Source organism: Neofelis nebulosa, chromosome 17 (assembly GCF_028018385.1).
Source record: "Neofelis nebulosa isolate mNeoNeb1 chromosome 17, mNeoNeb1.pri, whole genome shotgun sequence".
NCBI lineage: Eukaryota > Metazoa > Chordata > Mammalia > Carnivora > Felidae > Neofelis > Neofelis nebulosa.
The window spans coordinates 34772500-34778866 of NC_080798.1; the positions used below are offsets into that span (position 1 = coordinate 34772500).

Sequence of the window (6367 nt, forward strand, 5' to 3'; positions counted from 1 at the left end):
TAAATAAATAAATAAATAAATAAAATAAAATAAAAATAAAGAAAAGAAAAACGAAAGACCCAGAGATTAACACCATGGTGTCGATTCTTCCACACGTACGGAGAGAAAACCAAGCCCACGTTGTGTGCTACATTCAAATCTCATTTTTCACTCACCCCCTCTTTAACGAGGTCGATTTTCCCGACTGCCTGGCATCCCCTTGGAGACAGGCACTGTCATTTATTCGATCAGCCCCCGACTGCTGGCCATGTAGCTCTGTCCAACTTTGGTTTGGTAAACACTGTCGCAGCGAGCACTTGAGCGGCTAAGCACCTGCGACCACACTTCTCCATTATATGTGCCTGCAGCCTTCCTTAGGATAGGGTTCTACATGTGACCGGTTTTTCTTGCATTGTGCCAGTTTGCCATGCGGAGGATTTCTACCCCTTTGCCCCTCGGGGACATACACCGGAGAAAACTTTCCCAGTACACGTAAGGCCAACACGGTTGTGTCCACTGCCTGAAGAAAACGCATATTGACCAAAGGCTATAATGAATTCCACGAATCGTTTAAATGACCCTGTGCCTCGTCTGCTCTGAGGCATCCGTGCTTCCGCTTGACAGGAGTCATACCTATCTGGGGGAAACACGTAGATTTGAGGACTCCCTTGCCTCTCTGTGAGCCCCCACCCCAAGTCGGAGACGGAGAGATGCCTGGAGAAGTCATTCCCCACGATTGTGCTCGTCCCCTGGCGGAGTGGTGAGAGCCAGGAGGGCTTCTCAGCGGGGGAGACATGGGTAAGGTCGGGGGAAAGATGTGGGGATAAGGCCGGACCTTCAGTGATGTGTAAAGGCAGGGGTGCTCTGTCCTGGGGACCCACCCCCTGGCCATTCCCTGAAGCAGATTGGTTCCTTGGCAGCGACAAGGTCCCTGCTACGACACCTAGTGCAAAATGAAAACGTGGGGCTCCCTTTAGAATTGCTCATTGCAAGCTGGCAACAACAGAGCATTAAAGCAAGCATGAGGTCCTTCCAAGGACAGGGCCCAGTGTGACTGCACAGGGCACAGGCCCATGAAGCCAGCCTTCCTTGGAGGTCTCTCCCATCTAGAAAAGAGGTGTGTTAGGGGTATGGAGCAGCAGAAAGGAGGTGAGGGACGCCAGCTCGTGGGTGTGTCAGTTAAGAAAGAGCCAAGGGCCAACCCCACCCAGCGCAGCCCAGCCCAGCCCTGGTTCACTGCCACTGTAGTTGGGACCCTCTGGGGCCTCTCTGAGGCTGCCTGGCAGGCTGACGGAGTGGATGGACAGGGCAGGGGGAAGAAGCAGACGCGGCCAGAGATCCGGCCGACGGGTGCGCCAGAACACCTTTGCGGCCGCAAGCTTTGCAGAAGAGCACAAAGGCTGATTCAGAGCCAGAGGAAAGGGAAAGGAGGTGGCCAAGGTCACCGTGGGCTAGGGGGTGCAGATCTGAGGGCTGCCCATAGAGCCAGGAGAGGAATGCTGAGGTTAACAACAGTGTGAGCAACCGTGGCCCTTCCTGGCTCTGTGCTTGGGCCTCAAAGCCTCCCATCGAGACCGGTGCCATTGTCACCCTTTTAGGGAAGAAATGACAGACCTTAGATGTTCTGCCTCCCACCCTCCCGCTCTTCCTTGTCCACCTCTAGCCACGCCCTGCAAGGGACAGAGGGGGAACAGAGGCCTGGGGTGGTGGGGGACTGGCCACCGGTGGCAAGGGGGGAATCCCAGGGGTCCCCACTCCCAGAGCGGGCTCTGCCCCACGGTGGTTGCCCAGCATCCCTGCGGAGCCCCTACCTGCTCCTCCTCCCTTCCCAAACCGCCGGGGGGCCAGGGGCAGTGGCAGGTGCACGTGTGTGTTCAGGACGTGCAGGGGCTTCCCCTTCTCCCAGCATCTAGAGCCAAGGCCAGCGCCATGGCCATCTCACCTGTCCTGGTCGACCCCCAGATGTTGTCCCTGGCGCCTTGGTTACTGTTTCGGGATCAGCCGTGCGGTAGCCCTTCCACTCTATCTGGGTTTGATCGTCCATAGAAAAATTAATGGTCCCTGCAAATAAAGAAGCATAACAACAGAGGAAGGCTTTTTAGACAATCAATTAAAAGCCTAGGAGCGGGATTATCTCATTGAAATATCAATTTTTAATAGCACCGCATCTTTGAGTTTCCTCTCAAAAAACTTTGCACACTCCATCTGCCTGCTCTGGTTTATAACTTCATCTCTTGCTGCCTTTGACCGACCTGAACCTCTGGGACTGGCCTTGGGCCACCCAGAGCAGGCGCCTGAGACGGAGCACGGAAGGTCATTCATTCATTCGTTCCTCCATTCACTCATTCATTCATTCGTTCGTTGAACACTCAGTGAGGTCCTGCTGTGTGGCAGGCGTAGGCACTGGGGGATACGAAGGTGACTGAAAAGGACCAAGAATTCTAGCCCTCAGAGAATTCACGGGCTGACAGGGGAGCAGGAAGTCAGCGCCGGCCAGGTGAATAAATGGGCAATTACAAAAGGAGAAGTCATCCAGAAAAATCAATGTCAAGGGACTGGGATGGAGGTTAATGGGCATAGGAGAGGGAATATCTGTGTGGCTAGAGGAGCCAGGGAAGGATGTGAAGGAGGGGAAGATGTTTCAGGGCAGAAGGAACAGCGTGCCTGCAGACTGGGGGCGGGAACGGGTTTGGGGCGCTGAAGGAGTAAACAGGCGGCCAGTGGGCTGGGACACAGTGAATGAGAGGGACGTGGCAAGAGAGGAAGGGGGACGCCACGCAGACCTCCGAGGGCCCGGAGGCCGGGGAGGGGCACCTGTTACTTGCAAAGTGCACCAGGAGCCGCTGGTACAGAGGTCCCAGCGTCTGTTCCGGACGGTGGTGGCCCTGGTTCAAATCCTGCCTCTTAGTTGCTGTGACACCTGGGGAAGCTGCTGGGGGCCTCAGCCTCAGTTTTCTCACCCGGTGAGGTGGGAGAATAATTGTGATGCCTCACTGGGCTGCCATGAGCATCAAAAGAAATAAGAGGCCGACTGCCTGGTGTGGCCCCTTTTTTCTCTGTCCTCCTTAGCTTGGCAGCTTCCTCTGGTCAGCCCTTGGGGGGAACGGGGTGATCAGATAAACTTCATCTTGCAAGAGACGCCCACCGGCCAAATCTCCAGGGATCTCGTTACACACAACATTTCAGCCAACAGGGTGGGGTTGGTGGCGGGGAGGCTGTGGTCCAGGAACAGACAAAGCTGCCTTTGCTTTCCAGTGCGACCCCGCTGAACCCCATTCCATCCTGAAATCAAGATACCTGGGCAACTGGGTGGGTGGTCAGGTGGAACTTCCTGAGATTGGACGGAGGGCGGGGGGAGGGGAGCGTGGCTGGGTGGGTGGTACATGCAGGCAGGGGCAGATCCCCGACAAAGGTCCCCACCCCAGACGGACAAGTGCACTGGCCTTCCACACAGACGTGGCAGGGTCCTGGGACAAAAGCGAACAGTCCTGCTGGGAGCTGAACCTCATGCTGGGAGCTTGGCAAACGTGCTTTCTAATCCCTACGGCACCCCACGGTACATCTGTGGAAACTGAGGCCCCGGGAGGCAGAGCTTCCTGCCTATTAGTGGTAAAGGTGAATGCACATCTGTTTGGCTGTGCTGTCTCGAGTTATTATAGTAATGGAGGAGGTCAAAGGAGTGAAGGGTCACAACCCTATTAAAAGGGCCCAGGGAGTCCCAGGTCACACTTCGCTCTCTAAACCTCAGTTTACCCATCCAGGTAGTGAGATCCCCAACTCCGAGCTGCCTACCTTAGAGGATGAAGTGGGCTGCTGGATGAGAGAGGGACTTGCAGAGTCTCTGAAGGGAAGAGGGCTTGATGTCAGAGGTTCTTTCCATCATTAGCTCCCTCCTGCCTCCCTCCTGCCTGCTCTGAACCGGCTCAGCCCTGTGCTGACGGCTGTAGCTGAGAACAACGGCCTTTAGATTTGCCTGGGTTCCAGTCCCAGCTCCCAGCCCTGTCCTCTCCTGGCTGGTCCCTTCCCTCTCTGGGCCTCGTTTTCCCCATCATGCCCTTGTGCACCTATATAAACTTGAAATGACAGCTGGCGGAGGGTGTCAGCTCTGAAGGACCCTCTCCCTCCCTCCTGGGGAGATCCAGATTCCCAGAGGCAGGACCTGGGCCCTCAGAGCTGGAGGGCCAGGTGTGAGCAGCTTGCCAGGAACTGTCACGCAGTCCCAGGCCACTGATGCAGGTGTGGAGACAGTGCTGGCAAAGCCAGTGGGGATGGGAGAGAGGCCACAGCAAGGGGCCCGTCTGGACTTTATCGTAGAGTCACAGGGACCTGAAACCAAGGCCACTTGGAGCACGTGCTTAAGGGCATGTAGAGAGCACTCCCAGGGCCAGGATGTGGAGGGAGGCTGTATTTGTCCAGCAGTGGGGAGCCACGGCTAGTTCTTGAGTGGGGGAAGGGGAGGCTAGGATGCTCCTCTCTGACTTCAGGAAGCCTGGGAAAGGGGAAAGCCACAGAGGAAGGCTACCTCCTGCGGAAGTGGGGGTGGCCGGAGCACCATGGAGACAACCCCCAATGCAGCTGGGTCTGTGGGGTTGGAGGAGAACTGGGAGGCTTTCCGGGGAGCCCCGCTCCATTGGGAGGAGCCCGCCTGGGGCCTGGGAGGCAGCTGGCATCTTGCAACCCTGCAATTAGTAGGTGGAGGAGCTGGGTGGTGGTGGGGGGGGGGGTTGCCGAGAGCTGCAGCTGGTTGATGGGTGCTGCCTCTGCGTCCAAGGTCCCTCCCGCTGCCCCAGAGGGGTGCCCAGGGTGGCTGGCAGGCCCCAGGCAGACAGGGCACTGGATTCTTGGGAGGGGATGCAGAGCATAGGGAAAGCCAGGAAAACAATACTAACAGTAAAGTCGTGTTGTTGGACGTGGGTTTGGACAACCCAGGTGCTATTGTCCTCATTTTCAGATCGGGAAATGAAAGCCCAGAGGGATAGAAGCCAGCAGACACTCAGCCAATTGGAAAGAGCTGGGGCCCGATACCATGTTTATCTGGAGGGCTGGGGCGCAGCGGGGAGGGTCACTCCCGGGTACGGGTACGGATCTCAATGCAGGCGACCCCGGGGGCTGCCCAGTAGAGTCGGGTTGGCAAAACGACTCAGGAGGCCGAGCGTTCAGAGGACTGACTCCAGAGCCCCCAGCCTGTCCCTGCAGGGGGAGGAGGGGCTGGGTGGGGCAGTCTGGCCCAGCCGGTTCTCTAGCCTGTCTGGGCACCCCAGGCCTGTGAGGAGAGGCCTGGCACCACCACCCCTGGGCTGCTGCTGCTTTTGTACTCGGCCCTCTGCCCTGGGACACTTCTTATCTGACCAGCGCAGACTCCCATCCAGGACCAGTCCTGCAGGTACTGCAGTGGGGCTGGATTTGGGGGGTGGTTCTGGCTTCAGCCTTCTACCAAGCCATCCATCTCCCTCCCTCCCTGCCTCCCTTCCCTCCCCTTCCCTCCCATTCCCTCCCCTTTCCTTCCTTCCTTCCTTCCTTCCTTCCTTCCTTCCTTCCTTCCTTCCTTCCTTCCTTCCTTCCTTCCTCCCTTCCCTCCCCTTTCCTTCCTTCCTTCCTCCCTCCCTCCCCTTCCTCCCTTCCCTTCCCTCCTTCCTTCCTTCCTTCCTTCCTTCCTTCCTTCCTTCCTTCCTCCCTCCCTCCCTCCCTTCCCTCCCCTTTCCTTCCTTCCTTCCTTCCTTCCTTCCTTCCTTCCTTCCTTCCTTCCTTCCTTCCTCCCTCCCTTCCCTCCCCTTTCCTTCCTTCCTTCCTTCCTTCCTTCCTTCCTTCCTTCCTTCCTTCCTTCCTTCCTCCCTCCCTCCCTCCCTCCCTCCCCTTCCTCCCTTCCCTTTCCTTCCTTCCTTCCTTCCTTCCTTCCTTCCTTCCTTCCTTCTTTCCTTTCTGTTCTAGCTTCAGACTTCTATCATGTCATCCAACTATCTATCCTTCTCCCTCCCTCCCTTCCTGTTTTGGCTCCAGCCTTCTCTCATATCATCCATCCATCCTTCTCCCTCCCTCCCTCTCTTTTCTGTTCCAGCTCCAGACTTCTACCATACCTTCCATCCATCCATCTGTCCTTCCTTCCTTCCTTCCTCCCTTCCCTCTTTCAAAGATGCCCACTCAGTCCAGGCTACCGTGACGGCTGCTGGCAGGATTCTCTGGCCTCCAGGAGCATCTGGTGGGGCAGGCAGGAGAGGCAGAGGAGTACACAACCCCCTACGACTCTAAGAATGAACAAAGTAGGCTGAGCTTTGAAGGACTGGTGGGGCTTTGATGGGGGAGGGGCAAGGCTGGTGGCAGTAGGGGGTGCACCTTGGCTGGAGCTGCAGGGTCTCTGGAGAAGTGGAGTGGGGTAGGGCTGCAGGGGAGG

General features: G+C 57.1%; 1 long non-coding RNA gene across 1 annotated transcript; it reads right to left on the reverse strand.

Moving 5' to 3' along the window:
- Positions 1 to 346: 346 nt before the first annotated feature.
- Positions 347 to 3884, reverse strand: LOC131499511 (uncharacterized). Its single transcript, XR_009255922.1, has 4 exons — positions 3772 to 3884; positions 3277 to 3446; positions 1922 to 2040; positions 347 to 499 (listed from the first exon to the last, which is right to left on the reverse strand). It is a non-coding gene; the product is annotated as an uncharacterized LOC131499511 (long non-coding RNA).
- Between the last annotated feature and the right edge of the window lie 2483 nt (positions 3885 to 6367).